The sequence below is a fragment of the Furipterus horrens genome, unplaced genomic scaffold (assembly GCF_987537825.1).
Source record: "Furipterus horrens unplaced genomic scaffold, mFurHor1.1.pri manual_scaffold_7, whole genome shotgun sequence".
In the NCBI taxonomy this organism is placed as follows: Eukaryota; Metazoa; Chordata; class Mammalia; order Chiroptera; family Furipteridae; genus Furipterus; species Furipterus horrens.
The window spans coordinates 65,691,658-65,710,802 of NW_028327177.1; the positions used below are offsets into that span (position 1 = coordinate 65,691,658).

Here is a 19,145-nt window from a genome sequence, read left to right on the forward strand (position 1 = left end):
GGGTTAACCAAGTTCCCTGCCTGAAAGCTAAACCTATTTATGGTGAGCACTGTTTTTTCAATTAGGTTTATTTTCATTTTCCCATAGGCCATGTTACTGAGAACGTCCAAAAATTTATTTTGTTTTTTGTAATACTTTTAAAATAAAATATACAGCAATTAAATCTACTGGCTTCAGTATGATATTCTAAGACTGAATTTTTTTTTTTTCCTCACACATTTCGGAGTGTAGTCTAGCCCAAGTTTGTGGTCAGCTCTTCCAGTGCGAGGATCACACCCCTTTCATCCACTTTGTGAGATGCCCTGGGCAAGCCAGTGCCCAGCCAGATAGTGCTTAAGAACCACGATGAGTTTTTTTCTGGTTTTTCCCAGACATTTTCAGCTGCATGTCAGAAAATGTTTCCGTTTCCGAGCTTATACGTTCTCTCCACGAGGCCTTTCATGGGGTGGGGGGTGAGTGTAAACTCAAAATCCACATAACCTTTCTAATAGTCTTGCAACGGAAAGTAATCTCCAGTGGGACAGTCTGGGCGGGAGCTACGTTGGATCGCGTCCTCCTCCGGGTTTTGCCTGCAGCCCCGAGAACAAGGAGAGCACCCCCTGCAGGCTCCGGGATGCCACTCCGGGGCGGAAAGATGGGCGCGGCTGTAGAGCGGAATCCAGCCCGCCTTCCCAACACCACCTTCCAGCGCGCGGTCACCCGCTGGCCACTGCGTCCCAGTCCGCCCGCCCGCCGGCTCCCGCGCCGCCTACCTCCCCTGGGAGCAGGAATTAGGCCCGCTAGCGGCCCGGGCCTAGTGATTCGGCTGTTGGGGTGGGGCGGCGGGGACCGCGCCCTCTTCGCCGGCCCCAGCTCCCTCCCAGCTCTCCCCGCTCTCTTCCTTCCCCAACTCCCCTCCTCGCTAACATTTCGGCTCCTTGCCCACCCCCCCGCCCTCTTGCCCCTGCCCTCTTTCCTCGCCCGAGCACCTTCTCCCCGCACCCTCTCCTCTCTCCAGCTCCCTTCCTCTTTTCCTCCCGGGTTCCTCCAGATCCCCTCCGCCCCGCCCACCCCTCTTCCATGCGCCCCTCTTTCCCTTTCCTCCCGCTCCTCAGAGCGCCCCTCCTCCCTCTGTACCCCATCCCTCTCCCCTGCGCCCCTCTTCCCCGCCTCCTCCCCTGCTCCTCTTAGGGCCGCTCCTCCCTCCGCTTCCCCGCCCCTCTCCACTGGACCCTGCCTTCCCTCCTCCCGGCTCACGGAGCTCCCACGCGGTTGCTATGGAGGCGCCCGCGGCTGTTCGCTTCCTGTCTGGAGCTGCCATGGGGCCCCGGGGACAGAGCAGTGACTCTGCCCTAGGCTCCGGTGCCTCGCCCCCTCAGGGCCCGGGAACAAAGCGCATCCTCCTCCGTCTCGGGAGTGCGCTGTGAGACCTGCAGTCACCCCTCGGCCCGGAGACTTGAGACCACAGGGAATCTGCTTGTCCCCAACCTCTGTGGGTAGGACCCCTGGGGTCGGGGTGTCAGCTGCGCGTACTGAGCTACCTTCCCGGTCCCCCAAGATTACTCCCGCTTCTCATCTCCACCCCTATCCCAGAAGTGTCACTGGCGCGTGGGGGGCGGGGGGGACTGCCAGATGTCCCTATTTAACAGGGCCATCCCCTCTTGTTGGGGGCCAGAGCAATGTCCAGGCCAATTTACGTAGGAAAATGGGGTTTGTGTCCCCAGTTCAGTGCAGTCCCCAACAGCTGGTGTCTCTGTCATCATGTGAGGACCCCAAAGAGCTATGTTTAAAGTGGCTTTTTGTGTGCAGATGTGTGAGTGTGAATAGCAATGGATTGGGAACCAGTAGCTATTAGTCCCGCTTGAAGAAATCCAGAGTTCACAAAGGAGATTTTATCAGCCTGGTCAGCCTAGGATCATAGAAGGGGAAAAAAGTCTTCCCGAGGACTTCTGATGCTCTCTTACAGAATTTATAGTTTATCATTTAATCCAGAAATCCTGAAAGCCAAATAGTTTGGATCTGGGGAGGATTTTGAAATCCTTACTGTTTACACTTAGGTCCTTGGGTCTGCTTGTAAAAATTGCAAGGCTGAACATAAACAGGCATGAAGAATACAGCAAGGACTTAAAAATTATTGATGAGAGATCTGATCTAAATCATGTTATTAAACTACTTTACCTCAGCTGGTTTGATTCGGTGCTGTATAGCCTGTAGCAGGTTGAAAGCAGTCAGACCATTAGTTTGGAATCAGTAGGTTAAAGCATGTACTTAAATGTACAATGTTAGACCATTGGAGGAACTTCATCTAATTTTACCAGTAAAGAGTTTGAATCGCAGAGAGGTTAAGTGATTTTCCCCAATATCACACACATCTGGAATTTATTATCGCAATTGTTTGAATCCATAAAAGTTGGAACCTTTACAACCGCAGTTCTCAACCTGTGGGTCGCGACCCCTTTGGGGTCGCCTAAGACCATCGGAAAACACATATATAATTACATATTGTTTTTGTGATTAATCACTATGCTTTAATTATGTTCAATTTGTAACAATGAAAAATGCATCCTGCATATCAGATATTTACATTACAATTCATAACAGTAGCAAAATTACAGTTATGAAGTAGTGACAAAAATAACTATGGTTGGGGGTCACCACAACATGAGAAACTGTATTAAAGGTTCATGGCATTAGGAAGGTTGAGGACCACTGCTTTACAACACTAGATTTAGGAGCCCATGGAATTATCTTAATTAGGGCAGTCTCAAACCTTGCACTGGTCTGCTGGAGCCACCAACAGGTAACTCCCTAGAAGACAGGGATTGAGAGAAATTTTTCGCTCAGCCTTTATATATTCATTAACTTTTGCTTTATTGGAGCCAATTCAATCCATTAGACTCCTCCAGAACCCAGAACTGGAACTTGTGACTTTGTGTCCATCAGAGCAATAGCTTTGTGACATGATGGAAAACTCATAGCTAGGATTTGTATGAAATGGGAAATCAAAGCTGGGCTAGAGCCATCTCGTGTTTTTCTTTTCAGTGGGAGGACAAATGACTATGATGGAATCTAGAATGGTGGGTGGCTAATTTGAAAAGGCTTTGATCTCCACAGAACAACAACAGAAGCTACCTTTATAGCCATTGAAAAGAGTCCTTGAAATGAGTTCTCCTTACTTCAGAGGCTGTGTTGGAAGAATTCTATTGGCTAAACCTGCCTTAAAACCCTAAGTGAGTTTGTGATAAATTAGGAAAGAGTGCTTCCTGGGCAGATATCGGTAGAGGTGTAGCAGTCACCGGGTACCACATTGAAAGAGAATGGGAATTCAAACGCTGTATAAAACTTCAAATGTGAGAAAGAACAAGAATGTACAAATGCACTAGAAGTGGAAATGGAGTTAATTTCAGTTCTGCCTCTCATACAAGATCAAGTTAGCAAGTTTTTTCCTGCTTCCCATGTGCTTGGGCCCATGGTACTAGGCTGAAAGTGCCAAGTGTGTGATGAGGCTGTTAGGTAATCAACACAAAAAACTCTCAGTTCTTGGAAAGGGAGAGTTTTTAGAATCATTAAAAATGTGATACAGTTTTAAAATAACTGTACACAAAGAAGTTACTTGAAATTGACCTCCATACCACTACCACACACACATATTGCCTTATCCCCGTTATTGCTGTATTTTGGGTACTCTTTAGTATTGGTGAGCTATTGAAGTGTTACAAACAATCCCAACACAACACCAAAACAACAGTCATTTATTATAATTCATGCATCTGGGGGTCAGCAGGAGGTCAGCTGACCTAGGCTGGGCACATTGGGTGGTGGCCTGGCTGATTGTTGTCTCAGCTCATACAGGCATCTAAGGGGCTCCTGGGGCTTTGCTTTGGACTGAGCTTGGCAGAGGAAGCTCAGCTAGGGCAGCTCTGATCTACATCTTTTATCTTTCTCCCAGGACCAGTGGACCAGCATAGGCATTCTTCTCATGGCAATGTCAGAGGAGCAAGATGGGCATCGGATTCATGAAGACCTCTTGTTGAAGGGGGGGGGATAGTTAATTTTTACGAACGAGGGGTATGGACTTGGGGGGGGATTGCTGGGGGAGGGGGGTGCTGGGTGGAGGGGAGCAAGGGGGAGAAAATTGGAACTGTTGTAACAATATAATCAATAAAAAACATTAAAAAAAAAAAGACCTCTTTAAGTCTATGGGTCAATAGAATCACAAGCTGATATGCTGTCATTTCTATCTCATTCTGTTGGCCAAAGCAGGTCACGTGGCTGAGCTCAAAATCAAGGAGAAGGGATGAAGCCCAGCTCACTGCAAAAAAGATGACAAAGGGGTGGATAGAGGGAGGGTAAAAAATTGGGGCAATTAAGGCAATGCAACACCGCCCTTGTCAACATTTCACATTTATTATATTTGGAAGTCTGTTTCTCTTTCTGTTAGACCCCATATGGGCAGGGACTTTTGTTGGCTTTATTTATTGCTACATCCTCAAGATCTAGACAGCAGCACATTGTAAATGTTCAATAAATATTGGATGAGTCAATTAGGTGGATCACATTAATTATGTTGGCTGATTTTTAAAGCCCCAATTCCCTGAAATACAATGTAATTTTGTTAGTTTATCTTCATCTTCTGATTTAAAGATCATTGTTCATATTTGCTGACTACAGAAACTGCTGACTATTTAGGATAAACATTATTTCTTAGACTTTAAAAAAATTGCTAGATTTCAAAATAGTTTAAATTTCTCTAGATGTATAAATGGTACCACATAAAAATAGGTTGTTAGAAGAATAGACAATCAGTGGTAGGGAGGTAGGTTTTACATATATTTTGGGAGAAAATATATTGCTTCTTATATGGGAATAATATGAATATAAATATAAAAATTTCAAAATTTTACTCCAAAACGATTCTCCAGACCTTTGGATTTGAACTGTTCTAAGAGGTGAGGTATGGGATACAGGGCAATACCTACCCAAATTACTGTTGTTGGGCTTTGGCGTCCATAGAAATGCAATCATTTGTCTTTCTCCGCTACCCTACCTAATCCAGAAAACAAAGAGCAAATGACTTCTATTGAAGTCGTGCTTTAAAGGGGAATTCCTGTGCAGTATTTCTTTTCCTTGAAATTTGAATTTGTGCTTCTAGTTTTTGACCACGATAGATGATGAGATAGGAGGTAAAGTAGGCATTAATGCTTAGTTACATAAAGGGGAGCTTAGTGTATGTCCACACTTAGCAGCAGGCTAATTTGGGGCTCCCAGGAGAAAGCCAGGTGTTGAACACTGCAGTGAGCATCTGAAGTTTCATTATCTGAGTTACTGACTCCTCCAATGGGCAGCTTTCAGATCTAAAAGCTTGATTCCAGGTAGATGGGCGGATATCTTATTTTGGATAGAGAAGAATCTGGAAAGTTAGGGGCCTAGAGACATCCTAAATTATAGTCATTTCTCTCTTTCTCTCTCTGTCTCTCTCTCTGTGACACTCTAATGACTATTGCAAGTTACAAATTTAAAATGTTGCAAACATTTCTTAGAAAAGTTTCATTTAAAAGTTTATACTAACATGTTTGCCTTATTATTAGTGAGACCCATAGTGTTCAAATAGTCTAGTTTAACTTTTTGGTCTTTTGGGTTGTGTGTTTTAGAAGTTCCTTCATTCAGCAAACATTGAGGGTCTACAGAGTGCACCAGATGCAATTAGGCAAAGCCCTTGGCACTAGGGAGCTTGACATCTTGGGGGAAGATCTGCATGTTTGACAATTTCAGCACAGGGGGATAAAGGGTATGATTGGGAAAAGGGTGGGGGTACGCTCTGAGGAGGGGCGCCTAGGGACATGGGGGGACATTGGTGATTGTGTCATGCCTTCCCAGTTGCAGAAGTCCTTTTACATTCACTGTCCCTTCCCCTCCTGGTAGTTTCTGTACTCGCAGGCTCAGGCGGGGCATCATTCCTCCCACACCCAGAGGAGGAAACAGGTGAAGGGTCGACAGCCTCGAGCTCAAGCACACTCTGTAAGGGGTGGACCCTGAATCACACTTGGGTCTCTCTGGCAGGGCTTCCCCCTGCCCCTGGTTTTATCACTGCTCCCTCTCCCTGCCAGGCTTGGGTGACTTCCATCTGTGTGGCCTGGTCCAACCTTCCCAGGCCTTCCATCCCTCAGGTATAAAATGAGGACATTGTCCAGGATGATTTCTAAGATCTTGCACTTCTAATGGTTTAGGATTCTGAGACTCTTCTTCTCTAGTCATTCTGAAGCAGCTTGATGTGAAGGTAGTGTCACTTTTTTATTCATGTTTTGTAGACCCCTGTGTGGCAGATTGGTCTTTATTTTTATAAGATTTTTTTTTCAAGGTGAAGAACTAAGGAACTAGGATCCTGCCACTTCTCTAGGGCTGCACAGTGTCCTGGCAGGGTCTGTATTTAAGCTTCTGCCTCCTGAGTTACCAATTTCTTGTTCCCCTGTGTGAAATGGCTTTTCTAGGACCTTTCCATTTTAAAAAATATATGTTTCAGGTGTGCAGCATTATAATTAGGCATCTGTACACACTACAAAGTAATCACTCACCATACAATTGACCTTCTTCACTCCTTTCACTCATCCACAACCACTGTCCCCTCTGGTAAACACCAGTGTGTTCTCTGTATCTGAGTTTGTTTTTTGTTTTGTTTGTTCTTTTTTTTTATTTTTTTAATTCCACTTGAGTGAAATCATACAGTGTTTGTCTTTCTCCTTCTGCCATTTCACTTAACATACTACCTTCAAGGTCCATTCATGTTGTCACAAATGACAAGATTTTGTTCTTTTTGATGGAAGTAGTATTCCATTGTATATAGATGCAGCGTATCTTCTTTATCCAGTCATCTGTCAATGGACACTTAGGTTGTTTTCATATCTGTGCTCTTGTAAATACTGCTGGACATAGTACCTCTTAATTTTTATTTTACTTCCATTTGTAGTGTAGCTACTTTTTACTCTAGATATTTTAAAGTATATGTGTGTGTCTGTGTGCACATGGGGCACATATATTCTGTAGTTTGCCCATTGTTGAAGAGGAGGTCTGAAGACTGAAAGCTGAAAGACTAAGCCCTTGTTTGCAGGCATATTTAAAAATATGATTTTATTTATTTTGAACAAGTGACACTTGAAAATGGTACAAATTCCAAAAAGAGATCTGTACAGGATTTTAAAAATTTAAGCTGTTATTTAACAACTGGGGGATTTCATATATAAAATCTGGGTTTATGACTTCTCCTGAAAAATCAAATCATGCAACATTAGGCCAGCTTTCCCGTAATGCCACCAATGACCTTCATTGTCTTTTGGCAGCCTGTGGGCTCACCAGGCATCTCCCCAGCCCCATCCCAGTCCTCATCACTGGCCGGCCAGATTGGTCATTTAATTCCCTGGGTGGCCCCTGCAGACATCTGTGTTCCCACCTGTTCGCCTGAAGTATTTGCACATTAGGTGCCCCACAGAGAGAGAAGGGAGCTTGCTGGATCCAGCCAGAGAAGCTCCTAGTTAGCTGGCAGGAAGGAGAATATCACCTGCAGTATTAGGGTGAAGGTGGGTGGAGTCAAGCAGGAGATGCCTCAGGCCTGAAAAGAAACCACCAATCAGGAGAAAGATTTGGGATTAGCTGGGATATTTGTTCTCTGGAGAACAACCAACCAACAAATAAAACAGGCAGCCTGAAGCAGAAAGAAAAGAGGAAAAGCGATAGGGCCCATTGAAGGACAAATGCACAGTTATGGCAAACTGAAGAAATACATGAAATATAGAAGATGAGAAAATTATGAATCTCCCTGATTTTTGTCTGCAAAAGGTGTCTAGCTTCCTAGGCAGCAGATGTAAAAAGAGGCAATATACTTAAAGACCCTACCATACTGCCTGGCCTTTGGTAAATGCTAGAGGACAATGTGATAACTCCTGAAAGTAGGTGTGGCTGCTTCACAACACTCTCTAGGAAGTAAAAAGTATACCACTTCTTTTCCTGGAAATAATTGTATTTTTAAAATAAAACATGTACCATTTGGGTACTGAAAATGAGACTTTGAATATGGCAGCATTTCTTTTCCCAGTTACTTGTGGGCCTCCTGGTGCCATAGCAGTTATGTGAAGACTACAGAAAGGAACCTGCTCAGTTAAGGTGACAAGTTAAATTTCCAAGTTAAATCAATTGACTGTTCTCATAATTATAACAAGTGTTCTAGCTGAGTTCCAAGTGGGTTCAGAGTTTGTGTGTACACCTAGCAGAGGGGTAAGCATCTATTTGAATAGGTTCCTTTGATGTTATTAGGTTATTGACAGCTACTTTGGTCATCTTCCTTCCAAGCACATGGTAAGGTTGCACTTTCTAGTTACCTCAGTTCAGGCATGTCCGTGGGACTTTCCTTGGCTGATGAAATGCATTTAGAGGTGGTTTGTTCACATCAAGAAGCTTCCCATCCATAAAAGTCATGGGAGCATGTCAGGTTGGCTTACCATCTCAAGCTTGGTGTCCTAGGTGACTCAGATGAGCAGAGACCTTTGACAACCTGCTCTGAACACACAGAAGGCACAAGAAATCAACCTCTGTGTGCTCTGTCACTCTCAGTTTCATTGTTACTGCTGTGTAACTGGCCTATACTGACAGAGTTGATATTCTAGAACCTTTTTTATTAACTGAAGGAAGAGAGAGTTTTTGTTTTGTTTCTCTTGCTTCTTTTGTGGAGACAAGAGGAGGGATGTATGTCTGATCTCCATGTAGGCCCTAAGTCTAGTTGGAAGCCCCAGTGGAAAAAGAAGTTGAACTGGAAGCTGAAGGAGCTTACCAAGGGTGATTGTCAGAACACCTTGCCCTAAGTTTTCAGGTGTAGGTGACAAAGAGGTGCAGTGAAATCAGGAGAGGGCCATGCCTCCACTTTTCTCCCAGGACCCAGCAGTGCTGTGGCATTTCACAGACTGGTAGTGTGGAAAGCATTTTTTTCAGATGTCAGCATTTCCACATAGACAAGCAGCAAAGGAAGGTGTGACATTCTGAAGTGACAGCAGGAGCAGACAACAAGGATAGATTTGTGACTGAGCAGGCCAGAGACATCCCTCTGGAGACTCCCAGAAATAGCTGGGAAGTCTTAGGCTGAGCGGCTGAGGTTCTGCTGTTACCCTGGTAGAGTCAAGAGCTGCTGTCATTTGGAATTAATATTAATGGGACCTCATGTGTATATATGGACAGGCTTGAGAGGTGCAGGGACAGCGAGTCAGAACATTAGTCAGCTGTTTTGGTTCAGCTGAGCCTGAGGCATGGCCGCAAACTGGTTGCTCTCCGCACTGACTGCTCTTTCTGACTCAGCATCGACCCTTTCGTCTAGCTGCATGGCTCAGCATGTATTTTCTCTAGGAAACTGAATGGATGACGTATTCATTCTTGAGGAAGAAAACAAAAATATTTAATAATATTTCTGAAACCACTGCAATTTTTAGACTTCATTACAGGACTAATTTTAAAAATAAAATAAAATAATTTTCTTTTTGGGAGAAAGCCAAACCACATTGACCTTGTCCGTGAAATGACTTTAAGAAGCCAACATATACTCCCAAGGTAGGGAGTAAAGAGTGTTTCAACAGAAGAAATAATAGATAAACTGCTATCAAAGGACAGCTATCTGTATGAGTCTAAATGATACAAAAAAAAAAAAAAAAAAAAAACATACCGAGAGACTATTTTATTGTAATTAAACTTGGGTTGGAGGAGTTCCATTTTAACACCCTTTAAAAACCCACAAATTGAGTCATATTCCTGAGCAAATGTCATTAACAGCTTACATTCATCTCAAGCCATCTGACCCCAGAAGGTGACCTGAGAGAATTGACTGCACGTGTCTCTCTCTATTTTTTAAATCTTTGTCCATGTCTTTTGGCAGCAGTGTGGAATTTCCTGGGGACACCTGCAGTTATGACCCAGCTTTGAGAATCATTAATCCTTCTTCATCTGCTTGGATGGATGGCTTAGGCCACCCTGCGCATCTTCATTTGTGCACAGCAGAACCACCTTCCTCTCATCACATAGTGTAAAATTCTGGAACAACTTCAACGTGGAAAATAGCATTTACTCTCCTTTAGTCAATGGCAAATTGTTATATTTATTAATAATGTCACAATTTTTTCAAATATTCTAACATAAAACTTTTAAAGGTCTTTCAAGTAAATTAACCAATTTATTAACCCAAAAATGGTGAAGTCCTGAATCTTGCTCAAAGTCACCAAATGGTAGCAGAAATGGAACTGGACCTCAGGACTTCAAGCACCTCAACCATCCCTTTGCCTTCATTTTAGGGGCATTGTTAAATGATAAAGGAGTGCTGAAAGAACCTCTATGCAAACAGATATCTGGGATCTGACAACTTAGTATAAAAATATTTTTAAAAAGTAGTTGCCTGCATATTACTTAATCCAAACCTTTTCTTATTATTTCTAAAGAAAATAATAATAATAAGCTATTAGCAGCAACCCCATTTACTGAGTGATTCTTCGGGCCAAGCATGGCACTCAGCCTGGTGTCCATCTGCTGTCATTTAATGCTCACAATAATCCCAGAATGTCAGTACAAGTTTAGCCCCATTTTACTGGGGAGGAACTGAGGCTCACAGAGCTTAGGTAACTTGTCCAGGTTTTTCCAGCAAGCAGCTGAGTGCTATCACACCATAGATCTTGCTCTTGTAATTGATGAAACCTCATTCCTCCTCCCCCACAAAAAAAAAATTCCACAAATTATAAAAGTTTCAACCAGTCCTGAAGCAAGCTGAAGAAGCCAAGAGACCCATTGTACAGGTTTCAGGTTTGCTTATTGGAAACTGGTTTCAGTGATGTGTTAATTATGTTGATTTTCCTAGAAAATTAATTTGCTTTGCAGCAAAGCTTTAAGATGATGCATTAAACATTAAACTAAGCTAGACTTGGTCTGCCTTCAGCCAGGCACACACTACACAATTTAGAGGGACCAAACAGTAAATTAAGATAAAGTATGGTGAAACAGTTTTCATTTAAAGAAAAGCTAACCGTTTAAAATATTATTTTCCTAGCTACAGGGCTTTGACCCTCCAGGATGTTGAAAGAAATCACAGGATTGATTGAGGAAAGGGAAAAACAGCAACTCTCTAACGTTGGGACAGATTAGATGGCCTGTCCTGACTTCCTCCTGCCAAAATGAGATTCATTAACGAAAACACTTAATGAAATTAAACCTCTCCTGACCAATATCCTGCCAAGAAGAACTGGGAACTATTTTATTTGCTTTTCACCTAAAATGACAAAGACAGCCGACTGATGGGCAACATGAATCAGGAACGTGGAGCGAATGTTCAACAGGTCAGATGAGCTTGTTCCTGCAGCAGCGTGAGGCTGCAGTCATTTTCTGACCTGTGTGCAAAATGGGAAGGGCATCACTCACACAGCCTCACACTTGTTGTGAACAGCAATGTTTTCTAGACTGGTCACCAGGGTGCAACAAGTCCTGTGGCAGGCACTTCAGTTTATGGAGGATGGCAGAAAACACAACATCTATGTCAAATGAAAACAAACCTCCAGTTCTGCCACTTCGTTATCCTTTAGAAGGCACTCAAAGGTCGCAAGTGCCTAGTGGGCCACTCAGTAACAGCCCTTCCCAGGGTGGGTGGGGGCCGCACCTGGAGGGAGACAGTGCAGGTAGCACATCTGGAATTTCTTCTCTAATTCTGAGATAAGTTCAGAGTAACCCCTCTCTCACCTAAATCCAGGAGGTTAGGGATGTCAACAGGGGTCAAAGTAGCTTTGATGTGCTTGAATCTTTTACTGGATCATGAGCTTCTTAAAATCAGGAATGGGACTTGTTTAATTATATCCCCAACTTCTAGTTTAGTACTTGGCTTATAATAATAACATAAATACTTTGAATGAACGAATAAATGAATGGGTTCAGGCCTGATGTGAAAATGGAAGAGACCACTTTTTTCACTTTCTTTGAGGATGCTGCAGTCAGACAGGGCTCAGGGTCACTCTTGCTGGGGAAAAGTCTTTGTTCTTAGGGACTAAGTGTGTCCTGTTGGTGCACAGCAGAACAGTGCATGGGGTGGGCAGCTTGCTCTCAACTCAGGGCTTAAGGGACACATGGCTCTTGCAGTTTGAAATTTGTCCTGAAGCTCATCTGGGACTGAAACTTCAATCCAAAGTCAACCTTTGCTGAACCTTAGTATCTACTGGGGGTACTTTAAAAAATTCTCGACTCTGTGGTGTGTTAGAATCATTCATGAATGTTAGATGTGTAAATACTTGACTCCACTTCCAGGAGTCGAGTTTGGGTTCACTCTTCTGTATTGACACAGGGTTTTGCAGAACACCAAGGATGGAGAGAACTCTGGCTCAGGGTCCTGACACAGGGTTTTGCAGAACTTCAAAGATGGAGAGAACTCTGGCTCAGGGTTTCACCTTTCAAAGAACAATCTAGGGTGCTTTCTAGGAACACAGATTTCTGGGTCCTCCTTATATACACTCACTGAGTCAGACGCTTAACAGAGGGGGACGGGGATTCATAGTTTTACAAGTGCTCCAGGTAATTCCCAAAATGTTTTCCCAGACCAACAGCATGGGCCTTGCCTGGGAGATTGTGAAACATGCAGAATCTTGGCCCCACACAGACATAATGAGTCAGAATATGCATTTTAAAAAGATGCCAGGTCATTTGTCTGCCCATTAAACTTTGAGAAGCCCTGCTTTTTACCCAAATAAATATTGCTTTTCTGTGGAAATAGATAAATGTAAGCTCCTTTAATGAGAAGCTGCAGAAGTAGCTTTAAAAAAGACATTAATTGAGAACAATCAACATTGTACCATGCAGAAGATAGCTAACATACTCTAAATATCCAAATCAGTAAAGTTATTGGTGAAAATGAAAAATGTGTCTTTTATGAAAAAAACTAAGGAGTTTTGGCCAACCCAATATCTATTTATCTATCTATCTATCTATCATGTAACCATTTATCTATCAAAACCCACATCACACTACTATTCACAACACCACAGGGTTCAAGCTGCCTCTTGTTATTCTTTCTTTTTTTTTACATATTACATTTTTTTTTGTTTTTTAAGTATATTTTATTGATTATATTGTTACAATAGTTTCACTATTTTCCCCTTTGCTCCCCTCCACCCAGCACCACCCCTCCCCCAGCAATCCCCCCCAAGTCCATGCCCATGGGTCATAGATACAAGCTCTCCCGCTTCACTCTTTCATATATTCTTCTTTTTCTTTTTTTTATAAATAAATGATTAATTATTTTAACAATAAAAAATAACAATTCCTCCCTCTCAGACTTAAGATCTTTTATAATCTTATAAAGGACAATGGGCGAAGGTCTCACCCTCCTCTAGCTGCTTCGAGTTAGACATGGTTGTCATCCTACCTACCCTAGGGTCCAGAAATCCCTAATAAGAGTGGGGGTGCGGAGGGGAGGGTGGCCTTCCCACATGGGGAAGGATTGTGCAGACTCCAGGTCAGTTGGCTGTCCCCGGACAATAGCGTGCTTGGTTAAACAGGCTGGCATACTTGTTGTATTCTGGGGGCAACAGATTTGGCAACAGGGTTAAAAGGCATCATTCAATCCATAACCACTAGATAACAGAAAGCAGGGATTAATTTTTCAATGTCCCACATTAGGGAAAAAAAGGGCTTCTTTGGAGGAAGGTGTGCCAGGCACATCTCACCTGTCCAAAACCCTTTTGCCCATTATACTTAGTTAGGGCTGAGGGAAATATTTTAGGTCCCCCCCACCTCAGATCTCTGAGCCCTTTCTGTCCAAGCCATTAGGGTAAAAAAGAGAAACCGGTTTTGTAAAGTGAAGCCCACAGACCACCCCATACTTCACCAACCCAGCCACTTAGTTCAGCAAAACCGTTGAGTCTCAGGAGGCAATGCTGCAGACGGGATTAAGTGAGGCCTATACGTACAGACAATCATTCAGGTAATGAGATCATAGGCTTATGCCCTTTGAAAACAGAAAACACATGTTAATTTCTGTAACATAACCCACAAACAAGTCTCTAAATCTTTAAGACTGTCTTATTGGAAAGACATCCAGTTGCAAGGCATTTGACATTCTTCTTGCCTGTAAATTAAACATCTTTGATGATACCACAGACGTAGTTTAACTTTCAAACGAAAACATATTTTAAATGAAAAGAAACTTTAAAGATGGTTAGCTGCACTACTTTATAGTCTGCCACTGATCATTGTGATTTTCTTTGAATAACGATTTTTCTCCCTAAGATTACCCTCCTTGTCACTAAAGGGATTGCATTAAGTCCATTTTTAATTTATCCTGTTCATTTGCATAAACACAACAAGACCAGCAAATGATCACTTATGATCTTTGGTTCTGCTTTGCTGGAACTTACACAGGAACATTTAGGGTGACCTTCAGTCTGCCCTTCAGGGCACAGAAGCTGAGCCACATACCTGGCATTCAGCCTTGCCTGTACAAACCTGTCTTTTCCAAGTCCTTCTGGTTTTTCGTTGTGCCTTAAGGTCCCTTCTAGTCATCTTTCAGGAAAACAACCTTAATTCCTTTCCTGGAAAGATTGCCGTGGACCGCACAACCAACCACGGTACCCGGCCTATTATCTCGTGGGCTTTTATTACCTTCGAGTCATTCCCAGTTCCTCAGGGCTTTTTGGTAACAACCAGAGCCCAAGCATGTCTCCTTTAGGCATGACATTCCAGTCAATGTCTTGGTCAACAAAACCTCTATTAACAACTGTTCTTATTAGTTTTATGCAAAGAAACTTATGTCAATACTTACTTCTTTAGAATGCCAAACTCTGGAGGGATCAGAGAGGGAGAAAAATATACAGTGTGAAGGAAAATCCTTGTCCTTCTAATATTCACTGAACTGGCATTTCCAATATTCATATTTTCATTTTTCCCCCACTAAAAATTTTTTTTTCCATTACAGTTGTCCCACTTTTTCCCCCCTCTTGCTTCCCTGCACCCTGTCCCTCCCTTCTCCCACATTCAGTCCCCACTCAGTTGTCCACGTCCGTGGGTCATTTATACATGTTCTTTGACTAGACCCTTCCCCTTATTACCCTCTTCTCTCCCTCCCACCTCCCCCCTTGTTACTGTTAGTCTACTCCTTGTTTACATACCTCTGGTTCAATTTTGCTCATTTGTTTGTGTTGTTCATTAGTTTCCTGTAATGGGTGACAGCATAAGGTATTTTTCTTTGGTTGCTTGGCTTATTTCACTAAGCATAATTCTCTCTAGTTCCATCCATGTTATTGCAAATGGTAGAAGTTCCTTCTTTCTTTCTGCTACATGGTCCGTTCGGCTACCCTACATCTTTTGATTGGAGCATTTAATCCATTTACATTTAAGGTTATTACCGATAAGTACTTATTCATTGTCATTTTCCCCCTTTGTACTCATGTTCCTCTCTGTCTCTCTCTGTTTCTTCATCTTCTTAAAGCAGACCCTTTAGCACTTCTTGCAGTGCTGGTTTGGTGGAGATGTATTCTTTTAGCCTTCTTTTGTCTTGGAAACTCCTTATTTCACCTTCCATTTTGAATGAGAGCCTTGCTGGGTAGAGTATTCTTGGTTGTAAGCCTTTGTTTTTCATTGCTTGGAATATTTTTTGCCATTCCCTTCTGGCTTGTAGTGTTTCTGCTGAGAAATCTGATGATAGCCTTATTGGAGCTCCCTTGTATGTTATTAGTTGTGTCTCTCTTGCTGCTTTTAGGATTCTCTCTTTGTCTTTGAATGTTGCCATTTTAATTATGATGTGTCTTGAAGTGGGCCTGTTGGGGTTCATCTTCATTGGGACCCTCTGTGCTTCCTGGACTTGTGTGACTCTTTCTCTCTTCATGTTAGGGAAGTTTTCTGTCATTAGTTTTTCAAAGAGGTTTTCTATCCCTTGCTCTTTTCTTCTCCTTCTGGAATTCCTATGATATGGATATTATTACGTTTCATGTTGTCCTGCAGCTGTCTTAGAACCTCTTCAGTCTTGTTCAGTCCTTTTTCATTTTGTTGCACTGTCTGGGAGTTTTTGTCTAAGTTGTACTCCAGCTCGCTGATCCGATCTTCTGCTTCCTCTAGCCTGCTTTTAATTCCTTCTACTGTGTTCTTCAATTCAGAAATCATATTCTTCATTTCCTCCTGGCTCTTATTGATAGCTTCTATGTCCCTTTTCATGCTGGTGTAATTCTCAGTAAGTTCCTTGTAGTTTTTCTGGAGTTCCTTGCAGTTTCCGCTGAGCTCATTGAGCTTCTCCATAATCCATGTTTTCAATTCCATATCTGATAGTTTGCTTCCCTCTATTTCATTTAGCACTCTTTCTGGGGATTCTACCTTTCCTTTCGATGGGGGGTTGTTTCTCTGTCTCCCCATTTTTGTGAGTCCTATTGTTTGTTGGTGCTTCTTAGAATGATCTGCACTTCCTGGATCTGCCCCTGGTGGCGTCAGATCCTGTAGCAGTCGGCGTAGGCAGCCTGTTGGAGACTTCCAGGGATCTACTGCCTTTGTCTGTCTTCTTTAGTTGTTAATCTATTCAATCTGTGATTAGCAGTCAGGCTTAAGGACTGTGGATGTGGCAGCTTAATTCCTGTAGGCAGGGCTTTTGCTTCCCCTCAGGCTGACGCCACTTGGAGGGGAATGGTCTGCCTGCAGTACTGGGTATGAGGCAGCACTGGGACCCAGTTGGCTTTTCCTCCAGTTCTCCCCTCAAAGCCACTGTGCCAAACTCTCCCCAAGTGTCTCCAGTCCTCTCTGCCTTCGCTCTGCTTGAGCCCAGGGTAAGTGGGGGTCAAAATATTTTCGTATGTGATCCACTTAAGAGTTCTTTTTCTCCTGTTGTTTCTTTCTGGCTAGCAAGAAACCCTGTGGCTTTTCGCTTTTCACAGCTGGAAACTATATTACTTTCCACTCTGTTGCTGTAGGCTAGGAAGCCCAGCTGGGGGTTTAGACCGTGTCCTTCTCAGGGGGAACCCCCGGCTGTTGAGATGTTTCTCAGTTCCTTCAGCTGCCATCTGTGGGAGCCCAGTCAGCCCTTCTGTGTCTCTGCACTCCCTACCGGTCATGTCGTGATGTAGCGGCCTTTTCTGTCTCTCCGTGGTTATAATACTTCTCTCCAGCTAATGTTTGTTTGGTTATTCCAAATGATTTCTCCAAAATTAAGTTGTAAATCCAGACTGGTCCTGGGAGGAGGTTAGTGTAGCTTCCACTACTCCTCTGCCATCTTTGATCTCCTCATTATTCTTAATATAGCTCCTTATTTGATCAATCTCCCTGTTATAACCAACCTCCCATCACCTCTGCCTTCTCCTCAGCCTGGATACCTTCACATCTAACCACTCTTTCGACTCTTCACACTGCCTCTATCCCCCTGGGTGGACACCCTTTCCACCCTGTTTGGGCTCTCAAACTTCTCTGAACACTACCCTTACCCCCACACAATGGTGCCCTTTTGGCCTTTCTTATGGGCTCACATCACTTTCTGGGAAGTCCTTTTTGCCTAAACAGACTTTTCCTATAAGGGAGAAAACATAAGAAGTGGTTTTAGAACGCATTGCTTCCTGGGCCTTCTGTTTTAAGAGAAATCATCATAAAGCATGGGCTCAGCACAGCAGTCACTTGGAATTAACTGTTAAGGGGCACTAGACAACTCTGAAGCCACAAAAGAGTTAGAACTCTTAAGCATTGTATAATTTTCAGTGTAAATGGGCTTCTGATGTCTACGTTGTCCTTGATGATAGTGAGGCCTAAGCAGGTTGCTTGTGCAACACTTCTTTGATTTTGTCCATAAGAGCATAGACCTCTGTCCCAGATGAATCCCTCTGAGTCAATGCCCATGTGTTGGATAGACAAAGTAAGAGATGGTTATTTAGCTGAGCATGAAAATGCAATGAGAGGAAGGCCTGCACACACATCCCTAGCAGATTCCAGGTGGCTTCTGTGACTCCCAAGCTCACAGAGGTGATGGAAGGCACAGGGAAGGATGGTGGCCTGGTTTCTGAGCTCCAAGGCCAGTGTTCTAACTTCTACAAATCCAGTTGTGATGGTTTGTTTTCTTTATCAACTTGACTGGATCATGAGATGCTCAGATAGACAGTTAAATATTATTTTGGGCATGTCTGTGCTGGTGTTTCTGGAAGCAGCATTTGAATTGGTAGACTGAATACAGCAGATGGCTCTCCCCAGTGTGGGTAGGCACGATATGATCTGTTGAAGTTTTCAATAGAATAAAAAGGCAGTGGAAGGTTGAATTCTCTCTCTGCGTGAATGGTTGGGCTGGAACATTGGTCTACTAAGCCACCAGTTCTAGGTCTCCAGCTTGTGGATAATAGATGGTGGGGCTTCTCGGACTCTGTAATCATGTGACCCAATATCTTTTAAGAAATCTTATAATAAATTTAAATATATAGAAAATTATATATGATATATAATTTAAATATATGAGATTATATAAGAACATGTAAATTATAAGTAAAATATATATATAAATTATAAATATGTAATCTCCTATTGGTTCTCTATCTCTGGAAATTCCCAACTAATACCATAATCATTACAACTTCAGACTGAAGGTGATGTTCCATGAATAAATTTTTGCTGAAAATGAGAATCCATGTGAGATGTACAAGAATAATTAAATCAAAAATTTGGAGAAAAAAATGTTATTAATGGCAAGGGGGCAAGAATTGGACAAAAACGTTTCCGTGACTGTCTTAAATTTAGAATACAGCTGCTAATAGGGCTGAAGGACAAACCAGGAATGAGGTATAAGGTGAAATGTTGCAGGCCAAAGATGAAGTTCTTTTATCCTAAGGAAGATTGGTATGTCATAAGCACAAGACAGAATTCAGTGTACTAAAAAGCAGCTCATTTTTTGGATAAAGTGATAAAAAACATTATAAAACATTTTGTTGCAGTTCAGAGACAAAGAGTATGCGTGTGTGTTTGGGGGTTGGTGGCGGGGCAGGAGGGCCTATAATTACCAGCACAGGTTCTAATAGAACTGAGGATGAAAGATCAGGCAAAAAGCGGCCCAGCTAAGGTAACGGCACAATCCTGGGAGACTCAAGTAATTTCAGAGGAAAATGTGTAAATGGGATGGATGTTGTCTAGAAAACAAAAAGAGAACAAATTTTAAATGAAAG

The 19,145-nt window shown here is 42.8% G+C and overlaps 1 long non-coding RNA gene across 2 annotated transcripts; it reads left to right on the plus strand.

The window, feature by feature from the left end:
• The first annotated feature begins 1,197 nt into the window (after positions 1–1,197).
• Positions 1,198–4,039, plus strand: LOC150004573 (uncharacterized). 2 transcript variants are annotated; one of them, XR_016512301.1, is made up of 3 exons: positions 1,198–1,475; positions 3,094–3,209; positions 3,929–4,039. It is a non-coding gene; the product is annotated as an uncharacterized LOC150004573 (long non-coding RNA). The 2 variants fall into 2 exon arrangements; XR_016512300.1 differs by having other exon boundaries at positions 1,198–1,471.
• Positions 4,040–19,145: the final 15,106 nt, after the last annotated feature.